Source organism: Trachemys scripta, chromosome 16 (assembly GCF_013100865.1).
Source record: "Trachemys scripta elegans isolate TJP31775 chromosome 16, CAS_Tse_1.0, whole genome shotgun sequence".
Classification (NCBI taxonomy): Eukaryota; Metazoa; Chordata; order Testudines; family Emydidae; genus Trachemys; species Trachemys scripta.
The window spans coordinates 23319712-23339446 of NC_048313.1; positions in this window are offsets into that span (position 1 = coordinate 23319712).

Here is a 19735-nt window from a genome sequence, read left to right on the forward strand (position 1 = left end):
AGATTCTAGGACTGGAAGGGACCTCGAGAGGTCATTGAGTCCAGTCCCCTGCCCCCATGACAGGACCAAATACTGTCTAGACCATCCTGGATAGACATTTATCTAACCTACTCTTAAATATCTCCAGAGATGGAGATTCCACAACCTCCCTAGGCAGTTTATTCCAGTGTTTAACCACCCTGACAGTTAGGAACTTCTTCCTAATGTCCAACCTAAACCTCCCTTGCTGCAGGTTAAGCCCATTGCTTCTTGTTCTATCCTTAGAGGCTAAGGTGAACAAGTTTTCTCCCTCCTCCTTAGGACACCCTTTTAGATACCTGAAAACTGCTATCATGTCCCCTCTCAGTCTTCTCTTTTCCAAACTAAACCAACCCAGTTCTTTCAGCCTTCCTTCATAGGTCATGTTCTCAAGACCCTTAATCATTCTTGTTGCTCTTCTCTGGACCCTCTCCAATTTCTCCACATCTCCACATAATTAAAACTCTTTCCTAATCACAAACATGTACACTTCTGCTGCCAAGACAGAGTTCCATGCATCTTCAATGTCTGATCCAAGTAAGGAGGAAAATGCATAAAAAGAACTATGTCAAACCATAAATGTAAGTAATGCTATACCAATCTAAAAAAAGAGGAGCAAAAAACTGTTTTTGTCCATTTGATTACCACCACCACCACCAGTTTGACTCTTCTTCACACCCCAAAAGATAATTATATCTGTGGCATCATACTAGCATAACATTATATGGTTTTACAAACAAAACACACTGTACAGTATTTTTTTATTTAACAGTTTAGAAAAATGTGTGGTCCTTCAACTGATGTAGCTTTCTTCGGTTACAAGTAAAATAAGATTAAAATACAGCATTTACTGCTTAATAGCATAACTCCTAAAAAGGAAAAAAAAATCACATAAATGTAAAAATATTAACATTTAAAAAAAAATTCATCACCTTATTGTGCCAGTAAGTACCTATTTCAGCACCAAGAGCCAGTACAAAGGAAAAACTCAGCCCAGTGCTAAAACCTACTTAGTGTCCCCTTTATGGTGAAAGCAAGTATCAGTTCACGCTTCAAGGAAAATCAGTGATTTAAAATCTGGCCCATTTCAAAAACTGAATTAAAATAATTGTCATGGACGTATGAAAAACCCAAATAAAGGGGGGAAATCTCATTAAATAACTATTAAGGGAAACAGTGATACTGACAGTGCAAAAAATGCTACTCAATCCACAAAATAAACAAAATGAAAAAATAGAAGAAAACGTTTCTCTCTAAGCGTACAGTGATCTTTATTTGCATATCAAGGTTTCCTTTCTAAATAAGAATAAAATGTAGAACTAGAAACAATATTAATTCAATAATTATTATAGTTTATTGTTTTCATGATTAATTATTCATATCACGTAATCATTGGGAATTAATAAATGAAAGCATATGGCAACTGTAGAACATGGCCACATCTCCTACAGCCAGATAATGAAATCAAACTATAAAAAAGTATCTTTGCCATACAAGCACAAATATAATATGCTGTATTGAACCAAATACTGCATGAGCACAGCCTGTTCATGAGGAAACAAAGCTCTTAAGTTTTAAACAGAGCGTCCTGATACATCTTGATGAATTGAGGACACTGAGAAAACTGGTTAACTTATTTTTGTCATATCTAGGAATTTTTCAATTTCTGTTTTAAGCCAAAGTGCCAGATTTAGAAGATGTTCTCACAATGAAAGTTAATTGCTTCAAGCTAAAAAGGTAACACTTCAGTCCTATGGGCATTTTGAGGGGAAAGGAGCTAAGTTACTTCCTTTTACAGTACTAGTGATTCTCAGGAGACAAGGGACTTGATTCTCATCTCTCCTATACATATGAAAGTCCAGAGTAAGTCCATTATTGATGTTAAGAGACTGAAAGTGGGATGAGATCAGAATTTGGGCCAACATATGAACCACAGGGAACAGACGTGGAACACTTTGTTTACTGACAGCTGTAGAGTAAACTGAACATCTTATTTATTGTTTTGTTTTCACTAGAGGCTAGATCATTTTGAACCAGTGCTACAAGGGATATGTTTAGCAAGACTGGAATAAGGAATTGAGAAGTACATCCTCCTGCGTGCATCCTACGAGCCAAATCCATCACACAAGTAGAGACTCACCTTTTTGGAGGGCCAGACGTGATCTGCCTTTGCCCTGCACTGGATTAGACCAGCAGGGCTACATTAACGGCTGTCGAGTATGTCGTGCAAAATCACTTGGAGGAACGTTTTAGGGAGCCACTGAATCAGCATTACTTCTGGGAGCTCTGGGTACCGTCCTGTTGTCATCAGCACTGCCCACTCCTGACACTGGGCTAACTGCTTACAGCTCTGCCTCAAAAGTGAAAATGCAAATGATTTCCCCAACCAAAGCTTGTCCCTTGGGCTGGCACAGTTCCCAGCCCCAAAGAACTTTGCCACTTCTGCTGATAATATACTCTTCTGCAAGCAGTAGATATTGCCTTATGCCTGGAATTCTGAGGTTAAGTCTTTCGGGATAACCTATGTCCTATCACGACCATTATGCAAGTATTGACAATATCTGCTGAAATAAAAAGCACCCACCACAATGTATGTTGAAATATTAGTGTGGCAAAGTTTCATTGCACCATAAATCAAAAATGTACCCTCCCTTCCTATATTAATGGGAGGCTGTAAAACAGTTTGTATCCCGTAAAGCCAGGGCCTTTAAACATTCCGGTGTATTGGGTTTAAACTGAAGATAGGGCAAGAAAAAACAGGATTCTAGATTATGTAAACATCAGGGGTTTTATAACAGAAGTGCTGACGCAATCTTAACTATCACCATCATCCTTATAGTGTAGTACAGGGAGGTTTTTTCCTTGTATACGTAAAAAGATTTTTCTGTGACTTTCACTGACTCCTGTAACATTCTATTGGTCCAGACTCATTTTTCAACTGTATTGCAGTAAGTGAACCCATTCCACAGCAAAATCACCGTACCTCAGCAATTACAATCCAAATGTGAACAATGAAAACAAGATCTATAGATTTCGTCCACAGTGCCGGGACTCCTGTGCTGAGCCTGGGACCACAATTTTGTAACCCTGCGGTTTCCACTCCAGCCATGTCAAAATGGCAGAGTGCTGATCATTTGTGACAGGAAGCATTTGAACTAAGAGATTTTTGAAAGCAGTACAGTCTTTCTTTGTGTGAAGGAGCTGAGAAATAAAAATAATTAAAAAAAAACAAAAAAAAACCCTTCTTTTCATTGTGCGCTGCCAAGCAAAACGATCCCAGAAACATGCTCTCTTTATTCCTTAACTGATGGAAATTACATTAGAGGGAAACCCAGCACAAAGGACGTTTTGGCAGGGAAATGTACCTTTTAGTTTGCATTCCATAAAAACTTCCAAAGATGTATTGATTGAAGTCTGCAAAGATGCTCCTCCATATACCCATATATTGTGTCCGCTATAATTCCAGCCTAATCTACATTCCATATTTGTCATTTAAAATAAATAACATTCCATCTTTAATTATTTTAAATGAACAAAGTTAAAGGAAATCCAGAACTAAGAAAATAACACTGTCCCACTGTACCTAGATATTATATTGTATCCATGATATAGAACAGGGGTCGGCAACCTTTCAGAAGTGGTGTGCCGTCTTCATTTATTCACTCTAATTTAAAGTTTTGCGTGCCAGTAATACATTTTAACATTTTTAGAAGGTCTCTTTCTATAAGTCTATAATATGTAACTAAACTATTGTTGTATGTAAAGTAAATAAGGTTTTTAAAATGTTTAAGAAGCTTCATTTAAAATTAAATTAAAATGCAGAGCTCTCCAGACCAGTGGCCAGGACCTGGGCAGTGTGAGTGCCACTGAAAATCAGCTTGCGTGCCATGCCATAGGTTGCCTACCCCGATATAGAAGTTATCACCCTACTTCCATCTGACTTTCTGTCCATTTCAGAAAAAAAAAATGTTCTCTTAAAAGGGTAGCCAATTTTTCCTTATAATTTATTAACTCAAAAATGGTGCCCATTACAGTAAGTTGCAAGTATATATACAATCGTTGTTACAAAATAAAAAGTCACAATAAATGAAGAAATAACTGATTTGTGAAATTTCCTTTTATAAACCTGAAAATTAAGACTATTCCTCTTGTTGGTTTTGTTCTTTTCTGCCGGCAACCCTGATTTTTTCCTACCACTTCTAATGGGACTGGAAGTTCAAAAAGCCTTTTGATTAAATTTGTGCACCATTTTTCAGTGATGGCAACAGCCGTCTGAAATAGCTTTTTGTTAGTAAACAGATGGCTTGCTGGCTCTGCACTACCACAAAATACAGGTAACGGGTGTACAGTAATGCCAAAATAAGCAGCGCTCCCCGGCACACATTTCTCTCTCTACAACTGAGGCATGGGGGTTTAGTTTTAGATAAACTGTTTTGCTCAGTGATTGTGCTGTCACATTCAGCTAAGAATATAGTGATTATTCCTCCTAATAAGGCAGAGTCTTACGGGCTCTGCTATAAGGCTTTTTTAGTACCAGAGCTGGTTGGAAAATGTCCATCAAAATGAAGTTTCAAGAAAGAAAGAGATTTCACTAAAAAGCACTCCCCTCCACCCGAGCTAGTACAGAATTTAAATAAAACACAGCTCTTCCAGTACGTTTTATTTATTAGACTGTTCACTCCTGAGACCAGGGATCTTGCTTAATTTATATTTGCAGAGCACCTTGCATACCTATGACACTGTGTAAATACTGAACCCATCAGAATAACCACAGCAGCAATGCAGAAGCAATAATGGTGACAGCAAACTTGTGACAGCGGTAGCTCAGGCATGAAAGGCTACACTGGTGACAGTCACAAGGGACTTCCTTCTAACCAACTGAACCAAATAGGCCAGGGTCTACACTAGCAGTTTGCTGGCATATTATTAAAAGTGTAATTTTTGGTGCCATTTTTATATCAATATAAAAGTGGTTTTGCCTATCTTATTTCACTTGGGAAACCAGTACAAGTTGCACTAGCAAAAAGACTTTTTTGCTTCTATAAGATGCATCTAACACTAGCAGGGTTTTCCAGTATAGCTATACTGGCAAACTTTTTCGAATGTAGGCTTGGCCTTAGAATGGAGCCCAGAAGGTGTGTCTATCCCTGAAAATCATTGGTAGGATTGAGCTGATCTCTTCTGTACTGCAAAATGTAGCACAGGCCTCTCAAGCAGAAATAGTAGTAACTTTTAATCTGAAATTTGCAGCACAAAAATGAAGCATGTAAGCAATTTAGTGCATATTTTTCATAGTACTACCAACTTTAACCATTCTTCATTGCAAAGAAATTTTGAAAGTTAGATGCACTTTTAAACTTTGTTACTTTATGTCCTGTCAGTTCTACAGAAATGTTAAATACTGCAGTTTAACTGCTCTAGACTTTAAAGGAAAAGATTTTCCCAATAATGTTGAGAATTAGTGTTGTCTATTGTTTAGAGCAGCAGACTCAGAATACTGCTGACCCTGCTTTACTTTTGGCACATAACTTAACCTCTCTATTTGCCTCAGTTTACCTATCTGCAAAATAGAGCTAATAATTACACACTCTTGGGCCGTGAGTTAATACTTCAGTTCTATTTCTATTCTTAGCTCCATCTACTTTACAAATTCCATTATTAGACTAGTTTTTGACTTTCATTTCTGGGAGGAAAAGAAATGCTTGGTTGAAAGACTCAACTAAATAAAAGCCACAGGGTTCTATTCTCCCATTACTGTACACGTGTCACACCCATTAGTGTGACTGGCATTTAGACATAGAACAGAGAATCACGTACAGAGAAAAAATATTTTAAGTTGTTTAGTCTTAAAAGATAATACCAAAATGCAACCTTTTAATAGCTTGTCGGTTACGTTGGTACATCACAAAGGTGTGTCTGTGTAAAAGAGTGTGTTGCTATAATCAGAACAATGATTATCATTTAATAAAAAATAATATTGCATAAAAATCCTTAAGTCTTTTGATAACAGAATCAATATAAGGAAAATTAGACTGATAAAATCGTATACTTTTACACCGTTGTACCTCTTCCAAGAGAAAAATAAAAACTAAGCTTTAAATAAAAGATAATAATCAAGAAATAGTTTGGGGGAAACTACACAATAATTATGTCATCATCTACTAGAATTTATTTTGTTCAAAATTCTCATGTTATACATGTCTTGCTTCCCTAATGCATCACTGTTACAGCAAGATCATTGCGCTTTCAACCTCTTGCCCCTTTCCCCAACTCCAGCAATACACTTCTCAGTGTTAATTGCATTTTAAACACTAATCACACTTAAAATTCAGACTCTGGCTATACGACTTATTTCTTCATGTAACTTGATGTTCAAGGCAAAACACACAATTACTGTATATAAAGTTGTACCAAATATAAACAACAAGTAAAGCAGGTAATTTTTTTTAAAGAAGGATTTTTGAAAATCATTTAGTGATATATATTCATTGGTTAAGTTAAAAGAACTCCTGTGTTTCCACAAGTTCAATAACAAGCACAGAGGGGACGGTTTTTGACAATTCCATTCCTTAATCTGGAAAGTAATGCCTGTCAATAATTTGTCACTCGTGTACTTTAGCTGGCGAGTTTTCTTCAGTTTTTGTTTTTTAATGAAGTACACAGACCTCCATTGAAAGCTATTGCATTGCAACATGAGTTATAGTACATCAGCCATGGCATGAGTTCTTCCATTAATAAACCTGAAACTTGATGTTTTCATGCTCCACAGATTAGAGCAGTGGCCATCAGCACTGTACTTACTGTACCAAACTGCAGGTCAGGTACTAGGTTTCCACGCTTGGCAACAAAGAAGTGGGTTTAGTGCTAGCATTCATAAACACTGCCACAAGAACGCTTTTATTCTGATGCATCAGCTCTTGCTCCCCTGAGCTCCATTATATAGAAGAATGAAAACAATTAAAACGTATATTCAGGCCATGCAACACAGGAACACTGTTTTTTCTGCATCACTGCTAGTATGTAGCGATGCAATGTTTTTTCCTAATTAACCCTTTGATGTCACAAATCAGGATTTTCTCCAAAACTAATCATAACTAAAAGTAACGACAAAATTTCCTTTGTCGCTGGGTTGGGGGAAAAATATAAATCGATTACTCCTCCCAAACACAGACCACTAATGTCTCCACCCACAATAATTCTTACCTTGAACATTCACTTTTAACATGAGTACTAGTAAAAGGATTCCCTGATACTGTTTCTTCAGCTAACTACTGCAAAGGAAAGCTACTGCAAGAAGAATTATTGTGAAATAGCAACCAGAGCTGTCTTACACTCACTAAATCTCTGTGAGAAATTAAGTTCTTCAGTCAGACATATGGACACCAAAATGGCCAGCATTTCAGCTCCTGGATATTTGGGGTTATTTGTGCCTGTTTTATTTAAAAAAAAAAGATGGGGCTCAGAGCTGGCAAAGGGAGTTAGGGTGTGGGAGGGGATTCTGACCTGGGGCAGAGGGTGCGTGCTCTGGAAGGGGGATGAGGGCTGGGGCAAGAGGTTGGGGTGTGGGAGGGAGTGAGGGGTGCGGGCTCTGGGCGGTGCTTACCTCAGGTGGCACAGCTGTACACAGCGCCTCCCCCTGTGGGGTAGAGATCTTTTACAGATGGGGAAACTGAGGCACGGAGAAAGTGACTTGCCCACAGCACGTCTGGAGCAGAGCTGGGAGGTGAATCCAGCCCTTCTGAGGCCCAGCCCAGTGGCATTCAATCTGATTCAAGTCAGGAGTTCCCAGCCCTCTCACCTGCATCTGGCCAGGCCCCCTCCCAGTGAGCAGTATCAGAAAGGCAGGGTGGTCCTGTCCCCCCCTCCCCCCGACACCAGTCGAGAATTCCTGCCTTGCCCAGTAAGGATTTTGCTTGAGTGAGGATGGCAGAATAGAGCCCAGGGAGAGCACTCCGGGACCCACTGATATGACAGGTCCGAGGGGAGATATTTTGCCATCTGATTCCATTGTCCCTTCAAAGGTGCACAGAGAACCCATGATGCCAGCTTTTCAGCTCCCAGATCCCAAGCTAAGCCACCCCTTATGGGAAAATCGGAAATCCTATAGCCATTCAGCCAATACGACACCACAGAAATTTCCTAGGGACCTATAGAAATCACATTAACTCTGACCTGTAGATTTGAATAGATTGAAATGCCTTCTATAGGGGTTTTTAGAAGCATACCGTAGAAGTCCACAGCAGGCATCTGTTTAAATTCTACAGGATGGTGCAAAAAGAAAAAAATGCTACAGAAAAATGCTGATGTGCTGCTCAGTTCTAAGAGCATTCTAGGAGCCAGAGCCCTTAAGAAAGGGATAGATAATAAGACAGAAAATATCACAATGGCACTATATAAATCCAGGGAACGCCCACATCTTGAATCCTGCGTGCAGTTCTGGTCACCCCATCTCAAAGAAGAGATATTAGAACTGGGAAAGGTGCAGAGAAGGGCAACAAAAATGATTAGGGGAATGGAACAGCTTCCGTATGAGGAGATTAAAAAAACATGGACTTTTCAGCTTGGAAAAGAGACAATTAAGGGCGATGTGATAGAGGTCTATACAATCATGACTGAGGCGGAGAAAGTGACTAAGGAAGTGTTATTTACTCCTTTTCATAACACAAGAACCAGGGGTCACCTGGTGAAATTAACAGGCAGCAGGTTTAAAGCAAACCTAAGGCAGTACTTCTTCACACAACGCACAGTCAGCCTGGGGAACTCGTTGCCAGGGAACGTTGTGAAGGCCAAAAGTATAACTGGGTTCAAAAAAGAATGTGATAAGTTCCTGGAGGAAAGGTCCATTAATGGCCATTAGCCAAGTTGATCAGGGCCCCAGCCCCATACTTTGCTTGTCCCCGCTTGTCGCTAAACCTCCGACTGCCAGAAGCTGGTACTTGATGACAGGAGATGGATCACCCTCTAATTGCCCTGTTCGGTTCCTTCCCTCTGAAAACTCTGGCACCGGCCACTGTCAGGAGATGGGATACCGGGCTGGATGGACCATTGGGCTGACCCAGCCTGGCCATTATGTTCTTATCTTAACGGAGGGCAGCCGTGGCTTCAATCCAGTTTAGAGCAATGGGAGGCAGGAGCCATTTTGAAAGGGGGCAAAACTTATGCGAATTTGTGCCTGTTTTTCACTCAGGAGAATGCTAGTGCCCCGGTGTCACTGGCCTGGTGAGACTAGCACAATATGATGACAATGTTGTGAGACTGGTTACTCTTGGGGAGACAGGCTGCATGGGGAGCACAGGCCTGGGGGGATTGTGGGAGACGAGAGATGGATCAGGTGGGTGCTGGGGAGCAAGGGGGGCGAGTTGGGTGAGGGGTGGCTCCCAGAAACACAAACACAACTAGTGCTGCTGGTTCCCCCCACCCCCCTTGCTCAGTACACAGCTCATTGTGTAACTCTGTGCCGTCCGATTTCCTGGGGCCCTTGCACCATACTCAGCCTATGGGGCAATTGGCCCTGGCTCTTGCAAGCTGCTTCCAGATAGTGACAGAGCTTGGGAGAACTGCTGACCTGCACAGCTTTCCATCTGGATCGGGACTGCCCCCAAAGCGCAGTCATGTCTGGGTTTGCTGTTCTGCTGTGTCGCAGTCATAAGGCTGTCACCCAACGGGGAGGCAGTGTGGCCTAGAGCTTAGAGCACTGGGCTGGGACTCGAAGAGCTGGGTTCCAGTTCTGGTTCTGCCAATAGGAAAGTCACGTATCTTTCTGTGCCTCAGTTTCCCCATCTGTAAAACGGGGACAATGATACCGACCGCCTTTGTGAAGTGCTTTGAGATCTGATGGAAAGCACTGTAGGGGTGCTAGGGACTAGCTTTGCTTGCACCCAGGTTTCATTTGTTGACTGCAGTGGAGTCACTCCCGATTGACACCGGTGTGAGTGAGGAGAGAAGCAGGCCTGAGTCCTTGCCCCAGGGTGCTCACGAGCCAAGGAAGTGCTCGGAGGAGAGGGCAGGACCTGGGGATGGGATTCCAGGGATAGGGCAGGTGCTGTCTCCTTGGTCTACGTTCATGCAGCACCCAGCACAATGGGGTCCTGATCCATTGGCACCTAGGCACTCCAATAATACACCTAATAAATAATGCAAAGCGCCTAATACAATGGGGTCCTAGTCCATGAGCTGGGCTCTGGCACTACCGTGATACACCTAATAAATGATCGAGACCACACTGGGCCAGTTTGCCATGGAGATGGAGATACAGATTCTGATCCAAAGAGCCCCGGAGGATCTGATTTCCCATCTCACCCCAACTTTTCCCCCAGATGATGTCTTGAAATTCCCACCCTTTGCTTGGGTCATTTCTCTGCCTGGGCTGGAGAGGACCTCCCTTCCCACACCCACGCATCTGCAGCGGTTTTCTCTCCTGCCCTGTTGCTTCACAGCTAGAGGCAGCGCTGGTCTGAACAGCAGCCCCCAGGAACTTGGTCTCCGAGGATCAGCGTAGTCAGGAGAAGCTGTGGAAGTTCTTTGCTCTTGGGCCCAGCAGCAGCTTCTCAGAAATACAGCTCCATTGGTTCCCATCTGGCTCTGATGTCATCTGGGGTTACACAACAGGGCCCGTTGTTGAAATAAGATGCTCTGTTGCGTGATCAGGATCAGAGCTGGAGAGACAACTCACGGAATGGTTGAACGTAGTCGCAGGACGGAGCCATGGAAATGAACGACATATATGTGAACCACGTGGTTGTGGAGAGGTCGCCAGGCAGGAGGATGAAAAGAACCAGTCCCAAGCCAGCAGGGCATGGAGGTAAAAGCCAACACCAGTCGCCAGCTCAGACCCATGCGGCATCCAAGCAGCGGGTTCCAGTAGCGCGGAGCCTGTCCTGAGAGCACCCCATCCTCAGTAACAGCGCTGTGGCCACTACAGCGCATGTGGAAGAGGAGCCAGCTGTCCTCAGACCACCAGCGAGCTGTCCACAGGCCACAGCATGGGAACCTCTGGCTTAGGCAGCTCCGTAGAGCAGAACTGCAGCCAAATTGGGATCACTAGAAGGATTTGGGGTGGCTGATTTGAGCCAGGATTTAATTTCAACCCCAGAGGGGGCTGATCATAGCGCAGTCAGGGAAGGCCGTACTATAGTACCCAGCCCCACGGCTGAGCAGTTTGGAGCCAGTGTTAGCAGGGAAGTACAGAGGCCACAGCGGGCAGCGGTTTCTGCCAGTGGAGGACAGTCGTGGCACAGAGACACCAGTCAGCTAGTGACTAGATCAAATCAGGATTTTTTTTTTCACAATGTAGAAAAATTTCAGCAAAAACATTGATTTCTATTCATCACATTTTTTTCTAATATTTTGGGGTTCTTCAGAAAATAAATATTTCCAATGAACCTAAAAGCATTTTTTGGGTTTTTCCACAAGGTTTTAGATGAAAATTTATTTTTTTTTAAATGTCCATTTTGTAATAGACCAAATAAAATTACACACACATGTTTAGATGGAAAAATGTTCAATTTTCAACGTTGCTAATCACAGCTCTTAAAGTAGACAAAGGCTGAGTTTGTTCCAGTTTGAAATCATCTTTTTTTTAAAAACCCTGCTGGTTTTGCAGCCGCAGAGTTTTCTGATGATGAAATGCCTGATTACGAAAATATATCCGTGACGACTGACAAGAAGAATCCCCAGCCTCCAGCAGAAATGCCTCCCTCATACCCAGGTAAGTCAGAACAGCATGGCACTGGCACCCACAGCCCCAGAAGTGGCTGCATTCTAATGCTAGGTGAAGGGTCTCAAAAATGCTTTTTACTGCTTATGTAGAAAGGGATCAGTTGTCCCATGCTGAAATGTAGCCACTTCTGGGGTGGGATGTAGCAACTTTTTAACTGCTACACAGCGGTGCTCTATGGAGAGCACTCACACGGTGCTGAAATGCAGCCACTTCTGGGGTGGGATGTAGCAACTGTTTAACAGCTTCACAGCGGTGCTACATGGAGATCACTCACACAGCGTTGAAATGAGCCACTTCTGAGGCGGGGGCAAGACAGCTGTTTAACAGCAATTCAGGACAGGAAGTGAAGAGGAATCCTGTATCCAGGTGGAAGGATGACAGAATGGAATTACTCCAGTGGAAATATGGCCTGGACGCTGGGGTAAGAGGGAGTAAGCAGTAAAATGGGATGCCTGTCCACGGGGGTTGGGAGGAGGAAAAGATACATTAGCCAAGCAACAACTCCCCTGCCTTCTCCATCCCACAGGGCTTCACTGTACCAGTGGGAGAGGCTGTGCAAGGGTCTGGCTGGGGAGACGTCTACCTGGAAAGTTGTGAGGGGCCCGCCCCTGGGCTTGGAGACAGCTGCTGTCAGTTACACCAGCCCATCTAGCTGCAGGCATTGCCAACACTGGGGCAAACACAGCGTCCTTCCGAAACTGCTGTGAGAGATGCTGGAATAAAAACCATTCCCAGCTCTCGGGGATTAACACCCCCCTCCTAGACGCGCCAGCCTCTTCATGGTGGTGGGGGCTGAGGTGGGCCTTAGCTGCTCCTCGCCACATGGCCCCACACCCTGCAGGCCGCGCCCCCTGGCCAGGCCAGAAGCCAGAGCGGGGCCATGGTAAGAGCTACCCAGGGAGCCGGGGCCATGTGGGGAGCCCCAGACCCTCCACCTGCCCTGGGCAATGCACCCGAGGGGGCAGAGACATGGGCTAGGGGCTGCTCTCAGACAGCCCCCCCTCCCCCCCCGGGCAGGTGGAGGGTCTGTGGTTCCCCCCAGCATCCCAGGCTCCGTGGGCGGCTCTTACCATGGCCTGGCTCCGGCCTCCAGCCTGGCCAGGGGGCAAGGCCTTGGGGAGAAGAGAAGGAGCAGGGGGCAGGGCCACAGTTCCAGCACCGGTGGCCTCCTCACACTTCTACACAGGTCCCAGTGCTCCTGCGGGGGCCCCCAAATTGGCCGGGCCCTTGGGCAGAGGCCCCGTGCCCCAAGCATTAATCCCCCACTGTGTTCCACACATGTATTAGCACATACGGAACATACCCAGAACCTGCTCAAATGTAACAACAGCTGTTTTCCAGCCCCTACAGCTCCATCCACCCCCCAGCCTGCCAAAAGGAGAACCCGGGAGCAGAAACACATTCTGATGCTGTACCTCCTGGTGGCCATTTGCTTTCTCATGTGGATCGTTCTCCTCTCGCTCACAGTCGTGAACGGTGAGTCTGCCCCCAGCCAGCCCTGGGCACCAAGCGGATGGGGGATCACTTGTGAAAGGCTCAGAGAAGACACCAGGTCTTATGAGCATTCAAGGTCTGGAACACCTGCCTGAGAGTGAGACATCATCTGTTTAGCTTATCAGAGAGACAGTTAAGAGAACACTAGGGATCTATGGGGAGGAGCTTCTGTAGCACGGCCGACCGTAAAGGAGCTACCACAACTTCAATATGAGTCAACAATGTGATGCTGTTGTGAAAAAGGCAAATGTCATTCTGGAGTGTTGCAGGTGAGACACACAGGAGCTAATTGTTCTGCTCCACCCGGCTCTGGGGAAACCTCAGCTGGAGTCCTGTGTCCAATTGTACGTGCCGCACTTTAAGAAAGATGTGAACAAATTGGAGAGTCCAGAAGAAAGCAACATAATTGATCAGGGGGTTAGAAAACCCGCCTCTGCGGAGAGGTTGGAAGAATTGGGCACAATTACTCTAGAGAAGAGAAGGCTGGCGGGTTTGGAGAGCGGGGGACACACCCGATGACAGTCTACGGATCTGTAGCAGGTTGTTACAATGAGGACAGTGATCAGTTGTTCTCCATGTCCCAGCCTTGAAGGAACTGGTGCAGTTTGCAGCAAGGGAGATTTAGGCTGGATATTAGTTAAGCTCTGGAACAGGTGACCTAGAGAGTTATGGAATCCCTGTCATTGGAGGTTTCTAAGAAGAGGTTGGACAAACACCTGTAGGGATGCTAGGTATACGTGCTCCTGTGAATCAGAGAGTGAAATCTGTGAATCAGAGAGTAAAAATCAGGGGAAAGCACGAGACCCCCTTAGGACAAGATTCTGGAGCTACAGAGATGAGGTGCAGGTGGCAGTTTTAACACAGATGGTTAGAGTGGGAGGAAAACCCTCATTCCAGGTGGGGAAAGCCCCTTCCACCCATATACAGCCCCAAAACCCCTCTCTGCTGAGGGCCTGAAATATGGGAGTCTGTCCATTGACATCGTTGGGCTCTGGATTAGGCTCCAAGTCTGCCTGCATGTGATCCCAGCAGTTCAACAGAATGTGAGATCCTTCTGAGATAGAAACATACAGACTTGTTTTCTGTTTTGGAATAGATGAGTACATGCAGTGTGATGGCTAAATATATGTGCTAATACCGATGGAGGGTTGTGTATGTACGTCGATGGATGGATAGAGAGAAGGATGAGTATTTATGCCGATGAGTGAATGGATAGAGGAGTATGTATACCAATGGGTGGAGGATGGATGGATGGATGCATATGAACGCCGATGGATGGATGTGTATGGATGCTGATGGATGGATGTGAATGTATGTTGATGGATGGATAGATGGAAGGCTGAGTATGTATACTGATGGGTGAATGGATAGAGAAGCATATAAGCTGATGGATGGAAAGATCATAGAATCATAAAAGATTAGGGTTGGAAGAGACCTCAGGAGGTCATCTAGTCTAACCCCCTGCTCAAAGCAGGACCAATCCCAACTAAATCATCCCAGCCAAGGATGTGTATGCATATGGAAGGACGGAGATTGGATGGATGTGTATGTATGCTGAAGAATGGAGGATGTGTTGATGGACGTGTCTATACGCCGATGGATGGAAGTGTATGTATACCACTGAATGGATGGATGAATAGATGATGGATGCCGATGTGTAGGTATGCACAGAGAGATCCTTCCTACCAGACAGTCATCAACTCTGCTCACCCCTCTGTGGCAAATGTCCAGACTGATCGAGTTAAGGGAATTGTAACGCTGCAATGAAAACGACGCCTGTTTAACATTCTGTTGTTGTTTCTTTAAGACCAGAAGGTGACTGGGGAATTAAAGAGGATAAACACGTCCCTTTCCCACAGGATAAACCAAGGTACGTTTGGTTCTTGTCTTGACAGCAGAACCAGTATTTCTAGGTCAACAGACAGCACAAGAGGCTGGAGCATCATCCATCACACACAGCCTGTAAGGAGCCGTCATGGAGTCCAGGGTCATGGGCATTGCCAATAGAGCATCTGATGGAGCGGGCCCGGGGCACAGCTAATGGGCATTCTCCGTAACCCCCTGTGGGGGAGGGGGGTTCTGTGAGCACGAGGCCAGGAGAGTTATGCCCAGGTAGCCCCAGCATGTGGTGTAATGGGTAGGGCCGGGGGGGAAATTTTCCATCAACACTTTTTTCTGACAGAAAATTGGGCTTTGGACTAAAGTCATTTTTGCAGAATGTATCTGCCTCCTGCAAAAATTTTTGATTTTTCATAAAAAACAAAACAAAACCAAAAACCTTTTTTTTTGGCCAAAACTGAATTTGTTGTACATTTTGGGGTAGTTTTTAGCTGCAACATTTCAGCTGCTGAACACCAAAAAGTTGTAGATTTTCTGAAAAACTGTGAAAATTTTGGCAGATATAATTTTCCCCTCTTGTCATTTTAGTTGAAATTTTCCTTGGAATGCCCTCCCCCCCATTCTGTGGCCAGCTTTCATAGCTGGGGACCTGGGGGGCTAGGAATCCTTGCGATCTGAATTACGGTAGCGCCTAAAAGCCCCAGCCATGACCATGACCTTGTTGTGCTGGGCGCTGTACATTATTAGGTGTAATACGGTAGTGACTCAGACCCCGGTGTTGCTGGTTGCTGTACATTATGTATCAGGTGTATTAGAGTAGCGTCTGCAGGGTCCCACTCATGACCCGGGACTCTGCTGTGCTAGGCGCTGTACAAACTGAATACCAAAGAGGGTCCCTGACCCAAAGAGCTGACACTCTCAGTAGATGGAAGTGATTGGAGCGGGGCGGGACGGACCTCATACAGAAATCTCCTTGCTGTGCTGGAATCAGATGCCTCTTCCTTTGTCTTCAGTGTCTAAGGAGGTGAAAGAAGCCCAGGGTCAGCTAGGAAAGGCATTGGCAAAACAGAAGGCAGCGGAGACAGGTAAGAACAGCTACGGAGGGGTTTCCTGGCTCTCGCCCCTCCTGGCCATTGGGCTGCACCTTGGTAGGGGGATCGAGTCGGGGCAGGTGGGTGCTACTAGGATTGGGGTCAAGGAGGGTCTCTAGGACCAGGAGTCTTACTCCCTATCCCATCACCCTACAGCTGCAGAGCCTGCCCCATCTTAGCGCATCCTCCCCGTGCAAACGGCCTCTTAGGCGCCATTTCCCAGCCACCCGGACTGGGCGAGAGTCCGCTCCCTGGCAGGAGGCTGAGGGTGGGAGCAGAGCACAGGCAGGGCTAGCAGAGGGTGGTGTAGCCCGGGCAGCCAGCAGGGGATGGGGGGAAGGATGTTTCCAGGGGCTCCTAAGGGCTCCACAAACCTGATGCTGGGCTTGGGCAGACGGCAACAATACCAGAGTTTATTTCAGCCCCAAAAGACTAATCCTTAGCAAGCAGGGAAACTGAGGCGCGGGGCAATTGACGTGACCCTCCCGGGATCAATGGCAGAGGTGGGAATAGGCCCCGGTCGTCCTGCCCCACAGCTCCTTCTCCCATCACTGCCCGGCTGTGCAGGAACATAGCACAATAGTCCTCTGTGAGGAATGGGTGAGATTCTCCATGCTCAGCACTGCTGGCCAAGGTAACTCCACTTCTCACAGATCCAAAGCACCCACCTGTGTACATGGGTGGGTTCCTTCATCTGCCCCCCGTCCCTGCTCACCAGCTGCTCAGAGCCCCCGTCATGGCCCCTCTTGTGGATGGGTTCGCTGTGATGGGCCCTTCCCAATCCCCCACACGGAGGGATCTGGGTCGGTCCAAAGGACGGAGGCAGTAAGTGGCGAGAGGAGGGGCGATAAGAGGGCTCAGGCGGAGGTGAGCTTGGCTGCCATGGGAGGGGATGGGGAACTGGCTCCCAATCACTGGGCGTGGCTGAGCTGGGATGTTTTTGTCTCGTTTCCAGCCTCCACGACCAAGGCTCCAAGTTCCTGAGGAGCTCTAAGGGGGAGCAGCCTGCCTGAGCACTGGACTGGGGACCGTGCACTGTGGGTCCCCCTTCTCCACGGCCCACTCAGGCCTTGGTCTCTCTGCCAGATGGTGTTTGTGTGGCTTGCGGGGAGCTAAGCCGAGACCCTCCCGTGCATTCCCACCGAGCAGCCACCGAACCTTTTGCCACAACAAACCCGCATTAGCTTTGAAGTGCTCACCTGCCGTAGAATCGAAAGGCTCCAGTCCTCTCTCTTGGCATCACTGTCCGATAGAGACACAAAGGGCCACCCACGTTCCGATCTGAGGTGTGAATCTAGCGTGGTTTCACTCTGGATCTACCCTGGGCTGGTTGAGCTGGTGTGCAGCTATCACCAGCCTGCACGTGGAACAAACCGACGCTCTCAGACAGGTTGGACAGATGGAGCGAGTAGAATTGGCCCTCTGTATTTTTTTCTAACACCCGGGGGTGGGATTTTCAAGTGCCTACAGGTAACATNATAGACAGAAGGATGAGTATTTATGCTGATGAATGAATGGATAGAGGAGTAAGTATACCAATGGATGGAGGATGAATGGATGGATGCATATGAATGCTGATGGATGGATGGATGTGTATGGATGCTGATGGATGGATGTGAATGTATGTTGATGGATGGATAGATGGAAGGCTGAGTATGTATACTGGTGGGTGAATGGGTAGAGACGCATATAAGCTGATGGATAGAAAGATCATAGAATCATAAAAGATTAGGGTTGGAAGAGACCTCAGGAGATCATCTAGTCTAACCCCCTGCTCAAAGCAGGACCAACCCCAACTAAATCATCCCAGCCAGGGATGTGTATGCATATGGAAGGATGGAGGTTGGATGGATGTGTATGTATGCTGAAGGATGGAGGATGTGTTGATGGACGTGTCTATATGCCGATGGATGGAAGTGTATGTATGCCACTGGATGGATGGATGAATAGATGATAGACGCCGATGTGTAGGTATGCATAGCGAGATCCTTCCTACCAGACAATCATCAACTCTGCCCACCCCTCTGTGGCAAATGTCCAGACAGATTGAGTTAAGGGAATTGTAAAGCTGCAATGAAAACGACGCCTGTTTAACATTTTGTTGTTGTTGCTTTAAGACCAGAAGATGACTGAGGAATTAAAGACGATAAACGCTTCCCTTTCCCAGAGGATAGAACAAGGTATGTTTGGTTCCTGTCTTGGAGACTGGCTGCAGAACCAGTATTTTTAGGTTAACAGAAAGCACTGAAGAGGTTGGAGCATCATCCATCACACACGGCCTGTAAGGAGCAGTCATGGAGTCCAGGGGCCTGGGCATTGCCGATAGAGCATCTGAGCCATTGATGGGCCCGGGGCACAGCTAATGGGCATTCTCCATAACTCCCTGTCACGGACTCACAGATCGTGCCCCCTCCTGGCCCCATGCAGTCCGTGCGGGGTGCCCCTTTTAGTGAGACAGCCCTTCTCGGGGGTCCACTCTCTCTCGGGGTCCGGCCCCTCCACCTCCTGGATCTGCACCTCTCTGAGCCTTTGCACGTCTGTCTCTGCCGTGGGCCCCCTCAGGGAGTCCACTCGCTCTGGACCCCCGGGGCCTCCACCCCCTAAGGGGTTGATGCAACCCTGTTCTCTAGACCGGAGTGACTCTCAGCCAGCAAGAAACAGGAGGGTTTATTGAGAGTTGAACACAGCACAGGAAGCTCTCTGACCCTCAGGCCTGGCCTCCCTCAGCACAGCACATCCCAGTCTCCCGGCATCCAGGTAGGCTCCCCCTCTCCAGCCCAGAGCCCCCCTGCTCGCAGCTGGTCATCTGAGATCCCTGGCCCCAGGCCCCGCCTCTGTCCATTGTCTACTCTCCAGTAAACAGGGTCGTAAACCGGGGCCTCCTCTCCTGCTTCTGTCCTCCGTCTGGAACCGGCTGGTTAGGTCACCGGGTCCTCACTCTGCAGCCCATTGTCCTCCCACTGGCCAGAACCAGCTGCGTCTCCTCAGCTGGGCCTCCGGGTCACCAGGTCGCCAGGTCACCGGTCGCTGGGGTATCCATCCTCCCGGCCATCAGCTGGGTCCCCACGTCCTCTCTCCGGCCCTCTGCAAAACACACCCCCTCTCCCCTCACCTCGTTAAACCAGTAACACCCAGGGAAACTGAGTCCCACCCCCTCTGCATGCAAACCATTGAAACTCCACAGAAAACAAGAAAAACCCCCACTTCATCACACCCCCTATGGAGAGAGGGGGGTTCTGTGAGCACGAGGCCAGGAGAGTTATGCCCAGGTAGCCCCAGCATGTGGTGTAATGGGTAGGGCCGGGGGAAAATTTTCCATCAACACTTTTTTCTGACAGAAAATTGGGCTTTGGACTAAAGTCATTTTTGCAGAATGTATCTGCCTCCTGCAAAAATTTTTGATTTTTCATAAAAAACAAAACAAAACCAAAAACCTTTTTTTTTGGCCAAAACTGAATTTGTTGTACATTTTGGGGTAGTTTTTAGCTGCAACATTTCAGCTGCTGAACACCAAAAAGTTGTAGATTTTCTGAAAAACTGTGAAAATTTTGGCAGATATAATTTTCCCCTCTTG